Source organism: Cebus imitator, unplaced genomic scaffold, assembly GCF_001604975.1.
Source record: "Cebus imitator isolate Cc_AM_T3 unplaced genomic scaffold, Cebus_imitator-1.0 Scaffold222, whole genome shotgun sequence".
NCBI classification, from domain to species: Eukaryota; Metazoa; Chordata; class Mammalia; order Primates; family Cebidae; genus Cebus; species Cebus imitator.
In genome coordinates, this window is record NW_016107537.1 from 3,073,185 (window position 1) to 3,074,623 (window position 1,439).

Below are 1,439 nucleotides of genomic sequence, written 5' to 3' on the forward strand. Positions count from 1 at the left end.
CAGCCTGGGTGGCAGAGGAAGACTCCATCTCAAAAGAAAGAAAGAAAGAAAGAAAGAAAGAAAGAAAGAAAGAAAGAAAGAAAGAAAGAAAGAAAGAAAGAAAGAAAGAAAGAAAGAAAGAAAGAAAGAAAAGGGATTATCTACTATATATTCTTTTGTGTCTGGCTTCTTTCACTTAGCATGGCTAATCAGAGTCATCTTTAGGATCTGTTGTAGTTGTGGTCCACTCATTTTCATCATTATACAGGATTAAATTGAATCCACAAAATATGTTAAGTGAACAAATTGTGTGATTCTGATAATAAGTTCCAAAACAGACAAAACTAACCAATAGTAGGGGGGAAAAAACCACACACAACAGTGGTTATCTGCAGGAGGGTGGGGGCAGGGGTTGACTGGCAAGGGTATAAGAGAACTTTTTGGGGTGAGATGATAATGTTCTATGTATTTTGATAGAGGTAGGGTTACATAGGTGTATATATTTGGCAAAATGCTGAGAATGTACACCTAAGATTTTTTACACTTCACTGAAGTCTTACAGCAAACTGAAAAGATCTGATGCATACTGAAGTCTTGTTCAGTACGTGTTAGTGGTATGCACATTGAGTTATTTAGGAGGAAGAGTATTTATGTTTGTAATTTTGAAATGCACCCAAAAATGGGATATGGCGAATAGTGAAATCAGTAGATGGGCAAATATGTGACAAAGCAAGTATAGTAGCCTGTTCATGGCAGAACCTAGGTAGTGGATATAAACTTGCTCAATGTCAAGGTCTTTCCATTTTTGTGCATGTTTTGTTTTGTTTTGTTTTGTCTTTTGTACTTCACCCAGACTGGAGTGCAGTGGTGCAATCTCAGCTCACTGCAACCTCTGCCTCCCAAGTTCAAACTATTCTCCTACCTCAGCCTCCCGAGTTGCTGGGATTTTAGGCATGCACCATCATGCTCAGCTAATTTTTTGATTTGTAGTAGAGACGGGGTTTCACCATGTTAGCCAGGATGGTCTCGATCTCCTGACCTCGTGATCCACCTACGTTGGCCTCCCAAAGTGCCAGGATTACAGGTATGAGCCACCGTGCCCAGCCTAAATTTTTAAGTATAAAGTGTTGGGGCCAGGCATGGTGGCTCACTTGTAAGCCCAGTATTTTGGGAGGCCAAGGCAAGTGGATTGTTTGAGCTGAGGAGTTCAACGTCAGCCTGGGCAACATGGCGAAGCCCGATCTCAACAAAAAATACAAAAATTAGCAGGGCGCCTGTAGTCTCAGCTACTCAGGAAGTTGAGGTGGAAGGATCACTTCAGCCTGGAAGGTCAAGGCTGCAGTGAGCCATAACTGTACCACTGCACTTCAAGCTGAACAACAGAGCAAGACCCTGTCTCAAAAAACAATTATATATATACATATATATATATATATATATGTATATATATTTGTGTATAT